The sequence below is a fragment of the Scyliorhinus canicula genome, chromosome 1, assembly GCF_902713615.1.
Source record: "Scyliorhinus canicula chromosome 1, sScyCan1.1, whole genome shotgun sequence".
Lineage (NCBI taxonomy): Eukaryota > Metazoa > Chordata > Chondrichthyes > Carcharhiniformes > Scyliorhinidae > Scyliorhinus > Scyliorhinus canicula.
Window position 1 is genome coordinate 46,189,920 of NC_052146.1, and position 22,065 is coordinate 46,211,984.

General features: G+C 48.5%; 1 protein-coding gene across 3 annotated transcripts in view; it reads right to left on the reverse strand.

Moving 5' to 3' along the window:
- The window catches only part of LOC119962282 (transmembrane protein 132C-like), a 1,347,532-nt gene that overhangs the window by 279,545 nt on the left and 1,045,922 nt on the right, over nt 1–22,065 (reverse strand). Inside the window, exon 1 of one of the 3 annotated variants that reach the window (XM_038790286.1) lies at nt 11,524–11,737. The exons of the other annotated variants lie outside the window; for them this stretch is intronic. The gene's annotated coding sequence lies outside the window, so the exon portion shown is untranslated. Of the gene's footprint in view, nt 1–11,523; nt 11,738–22,065 lie in introns of those variants that run through there. 3 annotated transcript variants of the gene reach the window in all.

A 22,065-nucleotide genomic window follows, 5' to 3' on the forward strand; every position in this document is an offset into this window, starting at 1 on the left:
TCGCCAAAGCTCCCCCGGCCAGCGGCACGGAACCCGGCCCACTGTTGTGGCTTGTTGCCACACCATGTCCCCGACTGCTCAGACTATGCGTCAATCGCACGTTTGGGTACTCGGCCCATTGGGGGCAGAGCATCGGTGAGGGCCTTCCCATGATGCACCAAAGCTGTTCCACTGGCGTGAGGCGCGTGATGCGATGCTGCCATTTCGGAGGGGACGGAGTCTCGAAAACCCACATCAAACCGGTGACGCCCCCAATTTGGGCTTCGGAAAGGATTCTCCGCCCGATTGCCGATTACGATATCGGCGTCGGGCAACGGAGAATCCCGCCCAGGGAGTGGCGAGATCATAGAGGAATTTGGAAACCTGGATGAGAACTTTAATATCAATATCAACTCGGCCGGGAGCCTACGTGGGTCAGTGAGCACAGGGGTAATAGGGGACATGCTCAAGTGGGCTCAAGTCTGGAGGCTTGTTAAAGGCCATGTTGATCATGCATTGAAATAGTGGGCAGGATTCTCCATCCATTCATAGCAGTGGGGTTCTCGGCAGTGAATGGGAGATTTGGCTGAGCGCCAAATTCTCCGTCTTCGCTCGCAATGGTAGCGGAGCAGACTCACAGTGGAGAATCCCGCCCAGTGTCCTTCATGTGAGAACACCTCAAAGTGAATCAACAGGTATATATGGACCTTGAGATAAGGGAAGAGTGATTCTGAAGAATAACCAAAACCTTCTTTGAAATGACAGATTTTGGGAGCTTTAAAATACTTGAAAGGAAATGGGTAAGATTGAAAGCGTTTGGGAGGGCTTTGAACAGAATAGCACAATCAGCTCAAGGATTTGCCAGCAAAGGTGAAGATGGGGGGGATGTACAAAGGAACAAAGGATGAGCAAAGATATAAGAGGTTGCAAGCTAGGGTGGAATAGGTAATGGGAAAAATGTGAAGTTAATATGTTGAGAGACAGGAAACAATGCAAATCGGAGAGGAGGGGAGAAGGACATAGAATGAGTGGTTGAGGTTTGGACAAGTTGGAGTTTGAGGAGATGGAGGATGGAAGCTGCCAGAAATGAGACTGATGAAATTAGATCTAAGGATCATCATTTGCATAGCAGGATTGCTGCAGCAGGAACTGGAGAACATTAATACTGTACAGGTGGAAATAGGGGAGCTTGGAGAGGAGGTGGGGTTTGTAGCTCAGCTCTGGGTAAACCGAGACACTGAAGCTTTGCACAATTTGGTTCACGGTGAACTAATGGCTGGGAAGGGGGTTGAAATCAATAGCCGGGGAACAACATTGACAATTCAGCTGTCAAAAACCCTGGGCTGGGATTCTCCGAGCCTCCGTACCGCACTCGCAGGTCTGACGCCGGGATGTGAACCTCCGGTGACTGGAGAATCACCACCAGGAGCACGCGCGCAGTCGACGCGGCACCGATCGGTGGCTGTTGAAAGAGGCCCCGCGGCGATACTTTGCGGATGACCGGCTGAGTTCCCGTTGGTGTGGTTCACGTATGGTTCCACCCGGCGGGAGCTCGGCATCGCGGCTGCAGCGGCCGTCCTGGTGGGGGGGGCGATGGGATCCGTCACCGCGGGGGCCTCCTCGATGGCCAGGCCTGCGATCGGGGGCCACCGATCAGAGGGCGGCGCGATCTGGGGGGGGGGAGGGGCCTACTTTTTCGTCGCCGGCCCACTATGTGGGTCCACCATGTCGCACGAGGCCACTGCCATAGGCGGCTGCAGCACGCACGCGCAGCCAGAAGTGCAGGGCCCCGTATCGGCAGCCGGAGCTGCATGGAGCTCTCCGGGGCCCTGCTGGCTCCCTTAAAAATGGAGAATCACTCCAGACTTTCTAAGAAAGAGTGATTCGCACCAGTTTTCTCGTGGGCGTGGGGACTTAGCCCCATTATTGGGGAACCCAGCCCCCAATGTTTAGTTGGCATACGTTGCGACTCTTTCATGACTTTGCACTTGACAATGGAGGAGTTAGCTAGTTGGCCAAATGTCTCGTGTGTGGTTCAGAATAATGCCAACGGTATGATTTTAATTCCTGTTTTGGTTGAGGTGGACTTGTGACTTGCCTCCTTGCCTTGACCCTGAGAATGGAAGGCAATGACAAACCAGCACTGACAATAGCTGCCAAGAAAATGCCTCAGGATGAAGCAGCAACAGAAAAAGAGCCAAGGACCTGCCTTTGGGCACCGCGCACATGAATTAATGAGTGAATCTGACAGTACAGATGTGGTAACAAGCTCAAGAGAAAATTCCAAAGGATAATAATCGAATCATAGCGCAGGAGGAGGCTGTGGCGTTCTTTGTGTTCCTTATTCATGATGGATTGCATAGTGTTCCACAAAGACCACAGAATAGCTTTTACTCATAGTGAAGCTATGATTTTATTTACACTAATGAACTGGGTTTTGACACTTAGTCCTTATTAGAATACAGAATTGATCAATAACATCTAACTACACCCATTTACTGCTAATCTCACTCACTCACTGGTATAACTTTAATCTAACCTTGTCACATTAACTGCTCTGATGACCTTCACTAGCCATCTCCTGCTTACTCCTCACCGAAGGTCTAGCATCACTGCTTTATATAGTGCTCTCTGCAGCTCCCTCTCGTGGTACTCCTTGTAATGCTGATAGTTATTGCTAATACCGCAGATGCCATTTGGCTCATCAAGTCGACACAGACCCTCTGACAGAGTACCCTACCTCGGCCCATGCCCCCATCCCAGAAACCAAGTAACCCCACCTTGACGTTTTGACACTAATGGGAAATTTAGCATGGCCAATCCACCTAACCTGCACATATCTGGACAGTGGGGAGGGGGGAACCGGAGCACCCGGAGGAAACCCACGCAGACAAAGGGAAAACGTCAAAACTCCACACTGACAGTCACCCAAGGCCGGAATTGAACTCGGGTCCCTGCCGCTGTGAGGCAGCAGTGCTAACCTGCGCCACCACGCTGCCCAAATGCTGGGCACCATCAGGGCCCAGGGAGAAGATTATCTCATATATGAACATAAGCTCGGATAGGGCAGCTTGTAAAGAGGACTGAGGAAAGAGGGGAGACCCTATGGGGGCTTTAGATATAACAGTGATGGGGCAAGAAGAGATGCTGTCCAGATATGTTAGAGATATTATGATATAAAACAGTGGCGCACTACATAAGGGCAATCCCATTGAAGGGTCGACAGTATTAACTGCTATAGAGATGTGAAGAAAGGCAGGAGGAGATAACAGAGTACAGCTGTAGTCAAATGTCATTTGTGACTTTTGGTGAGCAGCACGGAAGGAGGGATGTAAATGCAGGAGTTTTGAGAGAGGTGGACACAGGACTGGGGTGGGGGTAGGGTGAACATCAGGCTCAGGACTGGACAAAATCCCACTCTTCCATCTCAAAAATAAATGCCCAGTGAAGGCCCTGTGTCTCCTCCTCTCTCTACTGCAGCTGAAATCTTAATCCATCCCTAAATCCCTTCAAGAATTGATTTTTAAAACATTGTTCTTCCTAAGGATCACTCAGCTTCTGCCTATCACACACCTCAGCAAATCTAGAACATTATGAGAAGGGAATTAGTCATTCATTGGGAAGGGGAGATACCACAGAAAGCAGGGAAATCCGATTAGAATCGAAAGCTCCAAAACCAATGCAGCACTGCCATAAGTCTGCCTGGATAGTTTCCCTGTTGTGTGAAATGTTTTCCTCTTGGGTGAAATTCCTATGATTTAATGATGAGGCCTAGCTATTTAATTTGCTATTATTTTATTGTTTTTAAAATGGGCTGATATTGTTGTCAAAATAAAGCTGATCAGAAAATTGAGTTTAAGGAATAAACTTCTAACTCCATGTTCCTGGGTCTTATAGTCATGTGTTACAGTCATGTTCCTGGGTCTTATTGTCATGTGTGCCCCCAGTGCATCATACATGAGGCGGCATGGTGGCACAGTGGTTAGCACTGCTGTATTACAGCACCAAGGACCCCTGTTCGATTCTGACCTCGGGTGACTGTGTGTGGCGTCTGCACGTTCTCACCGTGACTGTGGGTTTCCTCAGGGTGCTCCAGTTTTCTCCCATAGTCCAAAGATGTGCAGGTTAGGTAGGTCAGTCATGTTAAATTGCTCCTTAATGTCCAAAGGGGTAATGTGATTGGCCAGGATAAAAGCAAATTACAGCGGATGCTGGAATCTGAAACAAAAGTGAAAATGCTGGAAAATCTCAGCAGGTCTGGCAGCATCTGTAGGGAGAGAAAAGAGCTAATGTTTCTCGTCCGATGACTCTTTGTCAAAGTTGTGGGCAGCACGGTAGCATTGTAGATAGCACAATCGCTTCACAGCTCCAGGGTCCCAGGTTCGATTCCGGATTGGGTCACTGTCTGTGTGGAGTCTGCACATCCTCCCCGTGTGTGCGTGGGTTTCCTCCGGGTACTCCGGTTTCCTCCCACAGTCCAAAGAAGTGCAGGTTAGGTGGATTGGCCATGATAAATTCCCCTTAGTGTCCAAAATTGCCCTTAGTGTTGGGTGGGGTTGCTGGGTTGTGGGGATAGGGTGGAGGTGTTAACCTTGGGTAGGGTGCTCTTTCCGGGAGTCGGTGCAGACTCGATGGGCCGAATGGCCTCCTCCTGCACTGTAAATTCTATGTAAACTATGTAACAGACAGAGAAAATGGGAAATATTTATACTGTGGAGTGAGAATGAAAGATGAGTCATAGCCACAGAAACCCAGGGAAACTGGGTGCTAATGGCCACAGAAACCAAGGGAAAGAGAGCTAATAGCAGTCCCCAGAGAGAACAAAAGATGTCAAAGGCCAAACAGCAGAGAAACTAACATCAGAGGATGAACTGTAGATGTGGGGGTGGGGGTGGGGGGGGGGGGGGGAGCAAAGAGGAGAAAGGTTAAGGAAAGGTGGATAAGGTGGGGGGGGGTTTAAATATATATTAAGAAAGAAGGTCAGGGTCCTGAATGCGCACAGACCGTAGATGCTGAGCAAAGCGATCACCCAGTCTGCATTTGGTCTCTCCGATATAGAGGAGACCAAATTTGGAGCAGCGAATGCAGTAGACATCATCCACAGAGACCGTTCCCTCCGAGATAATCTAGTCCACTCCTCCACCATACCCAGTAACTCTCCCATCACCCATGGCACCTTCCCATGCAATCGCAGAAGGTGTAATACCTGCCCCTTTACCTCTTCCATGCTTAACATCCCAAGGCCCAAAACACTCATTCCAGGATAAGCAGTGTTTCACTTGCATCTCTTCCAATTTGGTCTACTGTATTCGCTGCTCTCAATGTGGTCTCCTCTATATCGGAGAGACCAAAGCAGGTGATTGCTTTCCTGAGCCTCTTCGGTCTGTGTGCATTCAGGACCCTGACCTTCCTGTTGCTTGCCATTTTAACAAAAGACCCTGCTCCCATGCCCACATGTCTGTCCTTGGCCTGCTGCAATGTTCCAGTGAAGCTGAACGCAAACTGGAGGAACAACATCTCATCTTCCAGTTAGGCACACTACAGCCTTCTGGTCTCAATATATATATATAAATATCAAATTTGATCTGTAAGTAGTCTGATCTGTAAAAAGTAACACAATGAACCATGAACTCAAAATATTTTTAAAAAGTGAAATGAAATAAACTCCCATTTTAAAGCAATGAAAGAAATGATCAATCAAATAAAACATTGATAATTCTGTTTTACTAAATTCATAGCAATTCACAAAACAATTCCAGGGAAACAAAATTAACTTCTTTGCTTTAATTCGTGAGCAAAAACGGTATATTTCAGTTGTTGATAATCCTTGCCGACAGCATTTGCTGTTCAATCTAATAATTAGCAATCACATTCAGCCAGGGATTTGAGACCGTTCCAGAGGATTCAAAAAGTGGCAGAACGGCAACACATTTTCCAAAAAAAGATTTTAAGGTGCTTAGCAAGTTCCTTCCCAGCAAAAGGACCATTAGAGGAATAAATCCATACAAGGACTGGCAACAAACACAAACAATGTTTGATTACTCTGGATGACAAGTTTCCTATTGTTCCGATCACAGCTTCCAACATGTGCATGTATCTGCCACCCATGACTAATTTAAAGCCAAATCCAGCATTGAACCAGGGTTGAATTAGAAAGTGCAGCGACAGCTTGTTTAATTAAATCCTAAAGCCGATTAGATTACATTATAAAGGAAAACCCAGTCAAGTTGAAGTTTAACAGCTGGTGTGAGCCAGAAACAGGGATAATCTTCACACCGAATTTTAATAATGATCCTCAACCCTGACATTAATAGTCTGATTTCTTGAAACTGCGGATAAACTTCTGGAAAGTTTCCTTTTTTTTAATGGAGCTGGAAATTGCAGAATGTGAGCAGTACTGTTCAGCTGTGTTTCTCCCACATCAGAAACCCGTGCCAAGTCTATGTGCATGAATAGTCTTGACACAATAAAGAGCAGCAGTTGGCTCCTTAATGTACTGTGCCATGGAGAGGCAGGGGCCAGGTCTGAATTACAAAATCACTGACACATCAAGGGTGGGATTCTCCCCTACCCGGCGGGGCGGGGGGTCCCGGAGGAATGGAGTGGCGTGAACCACTCTGGCATCGGGCCGCCCCAAAGATGCGGAATCCTCCCCACCTTCAGAGGCTAGGCAGGCGCCGGAGTGGTTTGCGCCGCGCAGGCCAGTGGGGATAGGGGCTTGGCGACACGCCAACCGGCGCTGAAGGGCCTCCGCCAGCCGGCGTGACTTGGCACATGTGCGGGAGCGCCAGCGTGTGCTGGTGTCATCCCAGCGCATGCACAAGGGTGGTTCATCTCTGTGTCGGCCATCACGGAGGACCACAGCGGCTGACACGGATAAATAGAGTGCCCCCACAACAAGCCCGCCCATGGATCGATGGGCACGGAAGGTGGGCCCTGATCGCGGGCCAGGCCACCGTGGGGACACCTCCCGGGGCCAGATCCACCCGCGCCCCCCTGAGGACCCCAAAGGCCACCCGCGTAGCCAGGTCCGGCTGGCCGATACCTGGTGTAATATACGCCGATGGGTCTGGCCGGAAAAGGGCAGCCACTCGGCCCATCGCGGGCCAGAGAATCGGCGGGGCGGCAGCTGTCAGTGGCCGCCGACTGGTGCGATTCCCTCCCCCTCCAAGTTCCCGGCGCCGGAGAATTCGGGGGCGGGATTCACGCCGCACTCTGGCGATTTTCCGACTCGGCGGGCAGTCGGAGAATCCCGCCCCAGGTTCCTGAGCTCAGCTGTGCTTTGAGAGGCAAGGGCTAAGATGAGCGTGAGTTCAGGTGCAACGCCTGGATCTGATATGTCTCTTTTGTGGGGACCATGAATTGGATTCAATTTGAATTGATTTTTGGAGCAGGCAAGGAACTGGGTTGGAGGTTTGCCCATTCCGCACTCTGACCTCTGGCTTTGTGATTCTGATAAGATAATTTTAAAAAGGGCAGTGCATCAACCTGGGGCTTCTCATTGACATAGAAAAACACCACAAAAAAAAAGGTTAATTTACAAAAATCACGAGAGCGCAAGAGAATGGGCAGCATGGTAGCACACGTGGCTAGCACTGTGGCTTCACAGCGCCAGGGTCCCTGGTTTGATTCCCCGCTGGGTCATTATCTGCGCGGAGTTTGCACGTTCTCCCCGTGTCTGCATGGGTTTCCTCCTGGTGCTCCGGTTTCCTCCCACAGTCCAAGGATGTGCAGGTTAGGTGGACTGGCCATGATAAATTGCCTTTAGTGTCCAAAAAGGGTTGGGAGGGGTTATTGGGTCATGGGGATAGGGTGGAAATGAGGGCTTAAGTGGGTCGGAGCGGACTCGATGGGCCGAATGGCCTACTCCTGCACTGTATGTTCTATGTATCTATGCATGTAAGACTCCAGGTCATTGTCATCTGTTCTCCAGTGTCTGACTCAAGAGCAAGTGTGCATCAAGTTGCTAACAAAAAAAGAGCTGTCTTGTAAAACGTACACTCCAGTCCTTTACTTTGGACTGCGCAGTAAATCTATTTAAGTGTGCGGCCTTTGAGTTATTTTGCATTGCCATGCAAGTGCAGTAAATTAATGGGACCGAATTCTGTGCTTTTACTTCCAAGTTGCAATGCAGCCATGCAGCATGCAAGGAACATTGGTCTTCCATTTACATCACCTGCCTCAGAAATGACCCAAAACCTTTTACACACGCTAATTCGAAATGACTGATATAATGTAGGCCAACATGCTAGCCATTTTGCAGGAGGCAACATTTTACCAATAACAATGAGACAACAGCCCATCTTTTTAGTTTGAGTGTTGGTTTAAGGGAGAAATTTGACCCAGGACGACAGGGGAGTTGTTCTTCTTCAGCAAATAGTGCTTTGGGACCATTAACCCTGACTTTCTGTTGAACATCTATTCCAAAGAACAGCACTCTCAAAATTGTAGCATGTCTTCAGTATGTACTGGAATTATATCATTCATTTCACATCCTCAGGATATTTTACAAACAATAGGTTATTTCTGAAGTGCAATACACATATGCAACATTAATTTCTGTGAGAGACCTAGAGATAGATGGGAAAAATTAACAACAATATTTAGCAATGGTGTACGTGTGGGATGCCAGTTAGTAAACAGAGGCACCTCTGACAATGCAGCACTCCAACAGGAGCGCGACTTGAACCAACACCTTCTGACTCAGAGCTGGGGGTGCTACAACCTGAGCCACAGTTAAGTGATAAATAACTGAAAATGGCCCTCTGTGCTATTGGCCTGGGGGTTCCTTTGGTTTCCCACCAATACTTGAATTTATAAATTTTTGAATATTTGAATTTATAAATCCCACTTCTGAGATAGCTAAAATCAATTTAAGTCATCCATTAAAGATCACAGTTTCCACACCGCCGACAAGTATACAGTGCTACCTCAACCCACTTGAAATGAAATGAAATGAAAATTGCTTATTGTCACGAGTAAGCTTCAATGAAGTTACTGTGAAAAGCCCCTAGTCGCCACATTCCGGCACCTGTCCGGGGAGGCTGGTACGGGAATCAAACCGTGCTGTTGGCCTGCTTGGTCTGCTTTAAAAGCCAGCGATTTAGCTCAGTGAGCTAAACCAGCCCCTTCCCATCAGGACCTGCTTCCTTACCCCATAGACCACCCTCACTTGAACTGAAGATCCTGCCAAGGACTAACTCTAGTATGGCCAAACACATAATGCCACTCAAGTGTGAGGAACTTAATACATAATCTGCATTGCTACTCAGCCTTTCATAGACTTTACAGATTATCATAGAATTTACAGTGCAGAAGGAGGCCATTCGGCCCATCGAGTCTGCAGTGGCTCTTGGAAAGAGCACCCTACCCAAGGTCAACACCTCCACCCTAGCCCATAACCCAGTAACCCCACCCAACACTAAGGGCAATTTTGTACACTAAGGGCAATTTATCATGGCCAATCCACCTAACCTGCACATCTTTGGACTGTGGGAGGAAACCGGAGCACCCGGAGGACACGGGGAGGATGTGCAGACACAGACAGTGACCCAAGTAGGAATCGAATCTGGGACCCTGGAGCTGTGAAGCAATTGTGCTATCCACAATGTTACCATGCTGCCCTTGACTTGGATCAAGACCAAGATCAGGTGTGAAGGCTGTTCATCTGAGTTTGGATTTAGTATGTCTCTTTTCTGGGGACCAGGAATTAGATTCAGTTGAATTTGAATTGTTTTTTGAGCAAGCAAGGAGATGGATTACGGACTTGCCCCGTCCATTCTGTGCAATGATTTTGTAACTCTGAGAAAGGAATAACATTAAAGAAAAATATCTGCACGTCATGTACTTTATAAGGAGGGCGTATTCTGGTGTACTGTAACTGTGTTTTTTTTTAGCAATAAAGCTAGATCCAAAAACATATTTATACAAAGATTAATAAAAATAGGAGTGAAGTTGCATATTAATTTGTAGCAATTTTTGTGAGATATAAGCACAAGAACCTTCTCAGATGCCAAATCATATCGGTACAGCAATTCTGGAGAAATTCTCACAAAATTGTTCAAAGAGAAAAGCGCGTGCACTAAATTACAATGTCTCCATTTGTTCAATTATGCGTTTCTTGACCTGTGCTTTGTATTAACATTCTGCCCTGTAGAAGTGTACAGAAAATCATTGTTACAAATGTTACGTGGCAGAAAACATTTTCAATAAAAACTACAATTGGTGTTCAGTGCTCTGAATCCTAATAAAATTAGCAGGCACATTGGTCACTGTAGAAAAGGAAAACCATAATGATATATGTTTGTTTTGTCACTAATTAAACTACTGGTAGAATTCTCTCATTTTGAGACTAAGTGCGGTGGCTGGCAGCTCCAGCAGCGCCTGTCCCGCTCACCAGAATTGTGGAATCCCACACCAGATTCTACACATTTGTTATGGGCCAGGGTTTAGAGAATCCCAAAGTGTATCATGGAGTTCATCTGACACACAACCTTTTACTAGATTGTGGTATAGGAGGCACACGGCCCACTCTACAGGTGGGTACAGCACAAATTTTAAAATATTTTTTAAAGCAAAACGATGTTTATTCTATGAACACAAGTTTTTAAAACATACAGTGAACATCCGAGCAACCATCAATTCAAATACAACCCCCCAAAGAATACAACATTCTAAGTAATACTTAAACTTTCCTTTTAACATCCATAAGACATAAAAATAACCTTTTAACAAAAGCACATCAGGTTTAAATTCACTACTGAGAACAGTTATCACTCTGAATTCACCAAATGATCAAGAGATAGTCTTTACATGGCAGAGAGAACAACATTAAAACTTATCTGCCTGACTGCAGCTCCAACACTGAAATTAAACCAAAAAAAACAGTGACCCAAGCTTTTCTCAAAGTGAAACTAAAAACTGACAGACAGCCCAGCTCCACCCACACTCTGACACCACTGCAGTAACATGAGTAGACAAACATTTCTTAAAGTGACATTCTCATGACACTTTGAACCTCATTAATTATGCACTAGCACATTCCACTCCGAGTCACCTGGCAGGCCGGCAGTTGTTTCAGCCACCCGCCTCCATCAGCTGACTGGTTCAAAGGTCTAGACGCCATATTCAAATACCAGTCCAGCGCACTCACATCACTTTCTCCAGCCCAACTGTCTTCACTAAGATATCAGCAACCGAGAGGGAAAAGGTTAGCAGCCTCAAGAACAAATCTGTTCCTTGATTCAACCACCCTCCCCTGAGCCCATCATCTGCAAGGTGCCCATGCTCCACTTAGACCTCGACCAAATGCCAATGGAATCCTCATGCATTCCCTTCCAGTAAACCATGTGGTTTTTTTTTTTTACCCCTTTGTCTGTGAGCTTTTCATGCAGCCATGTTGGGGTCCAGGTTCCCTCCCCTTGATCTTCCCGCTGCCTTCCATTGTTCGTCATCCTAAGCCACCATCTTTGCCCTTCTGCATGCCATCATGAACCATTGCCCTTCCCCCGCCCCATCGCAATAGCCCTCCTTCCACATTGTCACCTTTGTCTTTATGAGGCCACACGGCTTCGACCCCCGGACTCATCTCACGCTCCAACTCCGGCCGAATTATGGATCTTTGCTGCGGTGAGTCACGCTACACAGTGCTGTCCACCAGGACACTGGAGTGTGGCACCAGGGAAAATTATATCCTTATACTCCCCAACCTTAAGTCCAGTACTGATCCAACTCGGTGACATAGGAGAGTCCATGGGTCCAGCAGCACAATGCTGTCCATGAAGACTAGACTGGCATAGAGATGGAGGGTAGGAAACGGTCTGCCCTGGCAGAGTGGAGTACAGAGCATCAGGCACAGCAAAGTCTCTGGTGAACGGAGGACCGCCTTGTGTATGCCACGCATGAGCAATCAGGTTTGACGCCGATGTACATTCTCACTGGCGTGACGCAAGATAAAAAGGTCAGCAGGATGCCAGTGGGCAGCTGTTTTAATGAGCATTCATTAGATGTAAATGAATGCAAAAAGCACTTGCTCCACATGCCAACGGGAAGGGCAACCAACCATGAACCCATGATTGAGAGAACCGCAATGTGATTTTCCGCCAGCAGGTTTCCGACTTTTTATCACTTGCCCACCACCGAACCTGCCGACGGCAGGAGGGGAGAATTCCATCATAGGATGTTAAAGTGTTGGTAAAACACTTGCAGCTGGGGTATGTCCTGGTAAACATTCCTCCAGAGAGGAGAAGCAGCTTCAGGGATTGGTTTTAGCACCATGGAGTTATTTCAATGGACATGCATTTTCTGTTATGCTTGATTCTGTCGTAAAACTGAGACATAAGCTTGGGAAATATTTTGGTAGAATTTGGTGTTCATTTTTTTCTCCTTGAACATGATGGAGTTCGGTACATTGGCTTTGCTGCCTCAATTCAAAGCACATTGACATGTTATTAATTAACCAATATCATGCAATAATGCACAAGATCCATCCAGAAAAATTGAAGTTCTGTTCTGGAGTCCTGAATGACCTTGCCACCCTCATGTCAGGATAAAATAATATAACATATTCGAGGAAGGTAAGCAGAGCAGGTACAAGTTAAGGTACCTGGCAGAACCAATAACACATTGTGGTCTTGCGAAGGGAGCCTAAAGAATTAGGCACTGATTGAAAAACAAGAGTAGCAATTTCCAGCTAACTCCCCTTGTGTGCTGGGCAGGTTGGAGAGGAAGCACTAGGCAGGTCATTGTAAGGTCGGTGCAGGAGGAAAAGGTTCAGATTCTCGGGATGTGGGACAAGTTCTGGATCAAGGGAAGAATATATCAAACGAACAGCCTTCACCCCTGCCAAAATTGGAAAATAAACTTGAGCAATGAAGAATAACATAAACTAATGCAGCCCAGGTGTGGGAAATACTGAGGCTATTGACTAGTGAGGGAGAACGGGATTAATAAAGTTGTTGGAGCAGCAATAGAAGGTTTAGCTAAATAGATAATGAGAAAATATGACCAAACCATTTAAGCTTGAGCATGTTTGTGAAATAGAAAGTTTTCAAAGAAGTAAGAAGGTAAATTTGATATTCTAGAAACTGCCCAGGTGATCAGACTTGCATCCAAATGGAAGCAGAAAATCGACTCTTATATTTTCCGCAATGTTGGGGTAGATGATAACAAAGGTTGGACATGCTCTTTTACAGTGTGACCTTTGTCTCAATTTTATATTGGTCTGGATTTTGCTGAGGCTTTCACTGTTTGCCTCGCATAAAATTGAACATAGAAACTTAGCGGGCTTGTCTGCAGAAGTTTCCAATCATGTAAGTCTGCTTCAATTCAGCGCCTTCGACAGGATCGGCAGCACCCGTGAGCGGGTCACGAATCAGCGAAGCTGTTCAGCCAATCAGAATGACCAAACCTCATAGACAGCCAAAAACAGGAAATATAAGTTTAAATCACTGGAGTTGAAGTAAAAGGTAGATTGAGTTATAACATGAGATGAAGTGAAATTCATAAAACTACAAAAAAAAACAGAAAAAAAATAATTTAATTATTTTTTTTAAATCTGCAATATTCATTTTTGTTTTACTCATCTGCAGACTGTGGGTGTCGCTGGCAAGGACAGCATTTATACCCCTTTACTAATTGCCCCTGAGAAGGTGGTGGTGAGCTGCTTCCTTGAATCACAGCAATCTCTGTGGTGAAGGTACACCCACTGTGCTATTTGGGAGAGAATTCCAGGAATTTGACGCAGCAACAATGAAGGAACGTAAATATATTTCCAAATTAAGATGGTGAGTGACTTGGTTGGAAACACGGTGGTGGTGATGCCAAGTGTCTGTTGCCCTTATCCTCCTTCTAGGTGGTAGTGGGACGTGCTGCCTAAGTTGAGTTCCTGCAGTGCAACTTGCTGACGATACACACGGCTGCCACTGTGCATTTGTGGTGGAGGGAGTGACTGTTTGTAGACGGGCCGCCAATCAAGCGGGTTGATTTGCCGCAGATGGTGTCTAGCTTCTTCAGTGTTTTTGGAGCTTCATTTATCCAGGCAAGTGGAGTGTATTCCATTACACTCCTGACTTGTGCCTTGAGGATGGCCGACAGGCTTTGGGGAATCTGGAGGCGAGTTATTTGCCACAAGATTCATTGCCTCTGACCTGCTCTACATTCTTTTTTCCAATTAAGGGGCAATTTAGCGTGGCCAATCCACCCAATCTGCACATCTTTGGGTCGAAGGGGTGAGACCCATGCAGACATGGGGAGAATGTTCAAACTTCACATGGACAGCAACCCGGGGCTGGGATCGAACGCAGGTCCTCAGCGCAGTGAGCCAGCAGTGCTAACCAATGCACCATCCCGGCCTGCTCTTTCTGAGGGAATAAGAGGGCATACTTCATAGATTCATAGACATTTACAGCACAAAAGGAGAGCATTTGGCCTACTATGTCCATGACGGTCAACAAATATATGACTACACTAATCCCATTTTTCACTGCTTTGCCCATAGTCCTGGTTGTCACACAGCATGTCTAAAATTAATTTTTCAAAAGTTACCTTTTCAGAGCCAGACAGTTCGGCAGTAATTATAAGTTACTGCACCACTAAAATCTCAGTTCCCCAGATTGAACACCTTTCGTTGGTCTTTATTAGCCTAAGTTCACACCATGACAGTGATCTCTGTGCAGGTTCTATTGGTAAAGGTTACAACAGGATACTTTATTTATTTACTTTATTTATTTATTTAAATACATTTTAGTGTGCCCAATTAATTTTTACCAATTAAGGGGCAACTTAGCGTGGCCAATCCATCTAACCTGCACATCTTTGGGTTGTGGAGGTGAAACTTACGCAGACACGGGGAGAATGTGCAAACTCCACGTGGACAGTGACCCAGGGCCGGGATTCGAACCCAAGTCCTCACCGCCGTAGGCAGCAATGCTGATCATTGTGCCACATGTTGCCCCTACAATAGGATACTTTATGAAGGAGAAGTACATCAGTGAGTTTCAGGTCTCTGTGTTTAACTGCGCGTGTGTGAATGCTGGATCAGTTTTACTCAGCAATAACAGCCAGCACTGACAATTTCTCTTATTATTACAGTGTAATATAGGCCATTCATACTTGCCACTACTACGTATAAATCAAGAATACAGTTCAAGTATCCTGCTTTGTAATTTTCTCCCTCAGCCTTTGCATTGATCGATTTCTCATCCTCAGTCATTTCACCCAGCAGCTCAACTCACCATGGCCTCTCTTTTCTGTGTTTACTGTGCACTGATCCTCCTTTAATCTCTCCTTCCATATTCACGGCTTGGCCATGACACCTTACACAGCCTCACCACCCCCATTGCATCAACTGGAGATAAGGACATCTCTGATCACTTTGACTTCACCTTGATGTTGGCAAGTATACATTTCTTAAATAATCAAAATGATGTCTTATGTGCAGGGTCATGAGCAGAAATATAAAATGGACCCAAAAATACTAAGTTCAGGAATCAGTCGCAAACCTGAACAGATAGAAAATGGCAATGAAAATCGAACGACCGTGGGTGATTGTACCCAGGGCTCTAACATAACTGAGATCAGGCATTGTACCAGATCAAATGTTATCTGAACTCCTTAATAGACCATGAAGGCAAAAAAGAAAGCATGTTGTTTGAGCTGACACTTGAATTCAAACAACTTTCACAACATCTAAATATTCACAGTGAGATCAGGCATTTTTGCATTGGTCTTCAAAATGTTCAATTTCCCCAATTTCTGTTTCCTGATGGTCTCAGTTATAACATATGAAAAACAAAGTACCTCCAATGGGACACAGGTTTGCTGAGAATTTTGCTGCAGTTATATCTAACATTCCATCAATTGTATTCTATGAGCAGCACAGTAGCACCGTGGTTAGCACAGTGGCTTCACAGCTCCAAGGTCCCAGGTTCGATTCCTGACTTGGGTCTCTGTGCAGAGTCTGCATGTTCTTCCCGTGTGTGTGTGGGTTTCCTCCGGGTGCTCCGGTTTCCTCCCACAGTCCAAAGATGTGCAGGTTAAGTGGATTGGCCATAATAAATTGCCCTTAGTGTCCAAAAAGGTTAGGTGGTGTTACTGGATTACGGGGATAGGGTGCAGGCATGGGCTTAAGTAGGGTGCTCTTCCCAAGGGCCGGTGCAGACTCGATAGGCCAAATGGCCTCCTTCTGCACTGTAAATTCTATGATTCAAGGCAAAAGTGGAAGAGTGCAGGAGTGAAAGATTTGAACATCTTTTGGCACTTATCTTGCAACTTGCAATTGAGTTTTGCTTTCAAACCCATGGATGTTGCTGAGTTGTGTGCACGAGGCATGATGAAAAACAACACAGTCTCTTCTGTGAACAGAAGTGCATTTTAGAAATTCCCATGCATCATTGGTGAAGACCTGGAACAGGGTGACAACGGACCATCTTGTTTCGTACATCTGTCAAGAGAGAAATATTCATTTCAAAATTTTGTGGTACATGTCATGATGAAACCTAGATTTGGATGTCGTTCTCACAGCCATCAGTGTCTCTAAGGAGGGCCGCCTGAGGCACATAATTGAAAGCTGTATAAGTCCTATTGAAAGCAGAGTAAGTGGAGTTAACAAGCATTACGATGCCCTGTGATCTTGAGTAAAGCCACAACTTTGCTTTTGCAGCTTGTACAAGGATTAAATGTAGTCAGTTCCTTTCTGATTGTTCTTTAATGTATCTGTTTTATACAGCAACTTGAAGAACCATCTTGTGAGTGATATCAATGGGATTACACTGATTCAGTGAAGAGTGTGAAGACTGACGGTTGACATGTATGATTTTACTGTGATTTACAGCTTTTGACAGGAGATGTGCCAGAGTGATTTACAGTTAACTTCCTACACTACGCGCAATATAAGCTGTGATTTATTTTAAGAAAATGTCATATTTCATACATATTGGACCTGAATTTTGTTTGGAACATAACCGTGGGTTCATGGCACACATTGTCACTAGTGTGTAAAAAGTTTAGCAACCTGTGGCAAGGATGATACAACGCTGATAGTTGCCAATCATCACAAGTTACCATTAGCCTCACAAAAACTGGACTTCACTGTTGATCTTCATGTGTGTCTCAAGAAATTGTGGGATTTGTGACTTCCGGTGGCGGCGATGCCTGAGTGAGCCGCACATTCGGTGGGCTCTCACTCCGGCGGGGCTTAGCAGCTGATTCCCCGCGATAGCGGGACCACGGGGGCGGCAAAAAGGCTGCCGTGAAAGAAGAGGAGAGCGGGCTGCAGCGGATGGAATCGTGGGAGGCCAGCAGGTAGAGGAAGAAAGAGAGAGAGACGGAGGCAAGGAGGAAACTGACCTGAAGGGTAAGATGGCGGACCCACGGACCTTCCTTCCTCCAGGACAAGAAAAAAAAGTTTTGAGTCGCTGAAGAGGGACAGCTTGGACCCACTTCAGATGCCCAGAAGGTAAAAGTTAAGGAGCTGGGCGAAGGAAGGCGGCAGCGAAGGTGCTGAGGAGCGGGCTGCGGCACATGGAACAGCGGGAGTCCAGAAGGCAGAAGAAGAAGGAGAAAAAGGGACAGAGACAAGGACCTGAAGAAAATTACCTGGGACCTAAGATGGCGGACACACGGACCCCGGACTCAGCAATCCAGCAGGCGCTGGATAACATGCTCCAGGTAATGAAGTCCAGTTTTGAAGCGCTGAAGCGGGACAGCTTGGACCCAATCCAGAAAGCGGTGGATCAGCTGAACCAGAGGCTGGATGCCCAGGATGTTAAAGTTAAGGAGCTCGGAGAGGCAGTGGAGGAGCAGGCAGATGCGCAAATGGTTGCAGCGCTAGAAGTTGACGGCCTGAAAGAGCGGCAGAGAAGACTGCTGGACAGAGTGGAGGAGCTGGAGAATAGAGTCCGCAGGAACAATCTGAGGATGGTCGGCCTCCCGGAGGGGGCTGAGGGAGCTGATGCTGCAGCTTTGTAGCAGACCTGCTGAAGCAGCTGATGGGGGCCGAAGCCTTTCCGCGACCGCCGGAGCTGGAGGGGGCACACAGAGTGCAGACGAGGCAGGGGCGGCCGGGCGGACCCCCCCCCCGCCCGATGGTGATTAGGTTCCACAGGTTCGTGGACAAGGAGCGGGTGCTGCGGTGGGCAAAGAGCGCCAGGAGCAGCATGTGGAACAACAGTGTTCTCCGCATTTATCAGGACCTAAGCCAGGAGGTGGCTCGGCGGCGAGCAGCCTTTAAGAATGTCAAGGAGGTGCTGTTCAAGAAGCACGTGAAGTTTGGTCTGCTGTTCCCAGCTCGGCTTTGGGTCACGCACCAAGGTCAACACCACTACTTCTCAGAGCCCGAAGAAGCGATAGACTTTGTGAGGGACCTGGGGCTGGTCCCGAAAAGAGGCCCCAAGGACGCAAATTAGGGCCCGAGGATTTCTGTGGGAAGGAACGCCGAATGTGCCTGGACTGCTGCTCAACGGTTTGCTGGGCCAAAGGGGCCAAGCGGAACATTTGAGACTCTTTCCTTTGTTCATGGACATTGGTTTGAGGGGTTACCCCCCCCCTTTTTTTTTTGTGGTCTCTCTTGTTTCTTATGGGGGGGGGGGGTTTGGGTATATATTTATATATTTATGGGAGAGGGGGATGGGGCGCCGGGGAGTGGTGAGGAGGACGGGGAAACAATGGGAATGAGACAGGAAGGCGCCGGAGTGTTGAGTCGCCGGGCTAGCAGATTGGCTAGTCAAGGGAGTCAGATGGGGGGGGGGGAAGTTACAGCCAGTAGATGGCAGGGGTGGGGGTATCGGGGGATGGGGTTAGGGGAGGGGGGGGGTTGTTCTGCTGACGGGAGAGGGACTTGAAATAGGCACTGGAAAGGAGGTCGAGGGTGGAGGCAGCCAAAGGGCGGGCCAGGAATGGCGCGACGCACGGGCCAGGGGCCGGCCCGAGAAAGGCTATGGCTGACCGGCGGGGTGGGGGGGGGGGGGGGGGGGGGGGGATGTGCCCCCCGACCAGGCTGATCACCTGGAACGTCAAGGGACTGAATGGGCCGGTTAAGAGGGCGCGGGTGTTCGCGCACTTGCAGGCCCTGAGGGCGGACGTAATTATGTTGCAGGAGACACATCTGAAAGTGTCTGACCAGACCAGGCTAAGGAAGGGCTGGATTAGCCAGGTCTTCCACTCGGACTTGGACTCGAAGTCCAGGGGGGTGGTAATCATGATCAACAAGCGCGTGCAATTTGAGGCAGAGGGCATATCCGCAGACAGGGGGGGCAGATACCTGATGGTACGGGGCAGACTGGAGGGGAGAAGAGTGGTGCTGGTGAATATATATGCCCAGAACTGGGATGACGTGGACTTCATTAAAAGAATGCTGGGGAAGATCCCGGATCTGGATTCTCGCAGGCTAATAATGGGAGGGGACTTTAACATGGTCCTTGACCCGACTTTGGATCGGTCGTGTCCCAGAACGGGTAGACTCTCAGCAATGGCAAGGGAGCTGAAAGGGTTTATGGAGAAAATGGGGGCAGTGGACCCCTGGAGAGATAGACAGCCAACAGGAAGGGGCTACTCGTTTTACTCGCACGTCCATAAAGTATATTCCAGGATAGATTTCTTTGTACTAAGCAGGGACTGTATGGGGGAGGTAAAGAACACGGAATACTCAGCAATTACCATTTCAGACCATGCCCCGCATTGGGTGGACCTGCAGTTCGGGGGAGCGAGCTATCAACGCCCGCAATGGAGGCTAGATGTGGGACTGCTGTCGGAGGAGGGGATCTGCGAGAGGCTTCGGAAATGTATAAAAAATTACCTGCAGGATGACACGGGGGAGGTCTCAGCGGCGACCCTAAAGGCAGTAGTGCGGGGGGAGCTGATTTCAATTGGGGCCCACAGAGCCAAGGCAGACCGGGCAGAGATGGATAGATTGGTCAGGGAAATGGTTCGGATAGATGAAGAGCACGCGGAGTCCCCGGGGGAGGTTTTACTCAGGGAGAGGCAGAGACTACAGGTGGAACTGGGGGCACTATCCACGAGCAGGGCCGTGGAACAGCTTAGGAAGGCGAGGTGAGTGGTGTACGAGCATGGGGAAAAGGCTAGCAGACTGTTATCGCAGTAACTCAGGAGGAGGGAGGCGGCCAGGGAAATAGGTAGAGTGAGGGACGAGGGGGGGCGCAAAGTGGAGGACCCGGCAGAATTGAATAGGGTATTCCGGGACTTCTATCGTAAGCTGTATACTTCGGAGCCGCCGGAAGAACCGCAGGGGATGAAAAGGTTTCTGGACGGGTTAACATTCCCAACAGTTGGTGGGGGGCGAGTGGAAGAGCTGGGGGCCCCGATTAGAGTAGAGGAGGTATTGGAGGGCCTTAAGGCTATGCAGTCGGGGAAGTCCCCGGGGCCGGATGGATACCCAGTAGAGTTTTATAGGAAGTTCTCTGAGCTGGTGGGCCCGGTCTTGGCGAGGGTTTTCAATGAGGCAAGGGACAGAGGTACCCTGCCGCCAACAATGTCACAAGCCACCATATCTCTGATATTGAAGCAGGGTAAAGACCCGGAGGCGTGCGGGTCCTACAGGCCAATCTCCCTGATTAATGTAGACGCCAAGCTCCTGGCAAAGGTACTGGCGGGTAGAATGGAGGACTGTGTACCAGAGGTGATTGGGGAGAATCAAACGGGGTTCGTGAAAGAGAGGCAGCTGGCGGCCAATCTGAGGAGATTACTCAATATGATAATGATGCCCCCGGCGGGTAGGGAGGTGGAGGTAGTGGTGGCAATGGACGCCGAGAAGGCCTTTGACCGGGTGGAGTGGGACTATCTATGGGAGGTGCTCGGACGGTTTGGGTTCGGGGAGGGATTGGTGGACTGGATCAAATTATTATATCAGGCCCCGAGGGCCAGCGTCAGGACCAACAGAGAAGTGTCGGAGTACTTTAGGTTGTACCGAGGGACCAGACAGGGCTGCCCGCTCTCCCCGCTGCTGTTTGCGCTGGCCATAGAGCCGCTGGCGATTGCGTTGAGAGCCGCAGAGGGATGGAAGGGGATGGTGAGGGGCGGGGTTGAACACAGGGTTTCTCTTTATGCAAACGACCTGCTCCTGTACGTGTCGGACCCAGTGGCCGGGATGGGAACTATACTGGGAATGCTGAGGAAGTTCGGCCAGTTCTCAGGATACAAATTAAATACGGTCAAGAGTGAAATGTTTTTGGTACAGGCAAGGGGCCAGGAGAACAGATTGAGAGGGCTACCGTTTAGGCTGGTTGAGGAAAATTTCCAGTATTTGGGAATCCAGGTGGCACGAGACTGGGGCAGGCTGCATAAGTTAAATTTGGCCAGGGTGGTGGAGCAAATGAAGGGAGAGTTTCGGAGATGGGATGCACTCCCGCTGTCGCTGGCAGGGAGGGTGCAGACTGTAAAGATGACAATCCTCCCTCGATTTTTGTTTATTTTTCAGTGCCTCCCGATCTTTATCCCACAGTCCTTCTTCAAAAGAGTTAACGGGCTGATCATGAGCTTTGTCTAGGCGGGAAAATCCCCGCGGGTGAAGAAGGCGATGCTGGAGAGGAACCGCAGCGAGGGAGGGCTGGCTTTGCCGAGTCTGATCAATTATTACTGGGCGGCCAACATCGCTATGATAAGGAAGTGGATGGTGGGTACGGGGTCTATTTGGGAGCGGGTGGAGGCGGCTTCGTGCAGGGGCTCCAGCTTGGAAGCCCTGGTCACGGCTCCTCTACCGCTGCCGCCGGCCAAGTACACCACCAGCCCGGTAGTGGTGGCGACCCTGCGGATATGGGACCAGTGGAGGAGGCATGTGGGGGAGATGGGGGCGTCTGTCTGGGCGCCAATCTGCGACAACCATCGGTTTGCCCCCGGCAGTATGGATGGGGGGTTTCGAGTATGGCGGCGAGCGGGGGCGGGAAGGGTGGGTGATATGTTCCTGGAAGGGAGCTTCGCGAGTTTGAGGAGCTTGGAGGAGAAATTTGGGTTGGCAAGGGGAAATGATTTAGATACCTACAGTTGCGGGACTTTGTTCGTAGACAGGTCCCATCTTTCCCACGCCTCCCGCCAATGGGGATCCTCGACAGAATAGTCTCTAGGGGGGAAGAAGGG